This window comes from Sinocyclocheilus grahami, unplaced genomic scaffold (genome assembly GCF_001515645.1).
Source record: "Sinocyclocheilus grahami isolate Dianchi unplaced genomic scaffold, SAMN03320097.WGS_v1.1 scaffold3230.1, whole genome shotgun sequence".
NCBI classification, from domain to species: domain Eukaryota; kingdom Metazoa; phylum Chordata; class Actinopteri; order Cypriniformes; family Cyprinidae; genus Sinocyclocheilus; species Sinocyclocheilus grahami.
Window position 1 is genome coordinate 11,622 of NW_015508386.1, and position 508 is coordinate 12,129.

Here is a 508-nt window from a genome sequence, read left to right on the forward strand (position 1 = left end):
ATTTTTGGGTGAACTATCCCTTTAAGAAAGGAAATGTCTATTATATGTTCCTACTTTCATTTATTTTAGAAGGGTTGAAGCCTATTCTGCATGAAAACTGTTTTTCTTAAAACGGGAGAGACAATTAGAAATTGCTCTGTTATTTGGATAGTCCTCAAGGAAGGGTGCTCCACTGTCCTGTGGGTTGCACTAAGCAGTTCAGTTCTATTGATTAGCCCAGTCTCATTTGCACTGATGGTAGTATTGCATTGGGGATTGCTCTGCTGTCTTGTAGCTTCAAAGTACTCTCAAAGTACACAATGTTGACAGATTTGGCATAAGACTATTAGTTTTAGGTTAGGTTACCCTGGCTCATGCCATCAAAACTTGTTAAAGTCAATATTAAAGAAAGGACCATATCACATTCACATTTTAAAATGTATATATGAGTGGGGCGGGGCTGAGAGCCGTGAGAGCGGAGTGAGGCTGGTGGAGTAAATGATAATGAGTAAATGATAATGAGAAATGA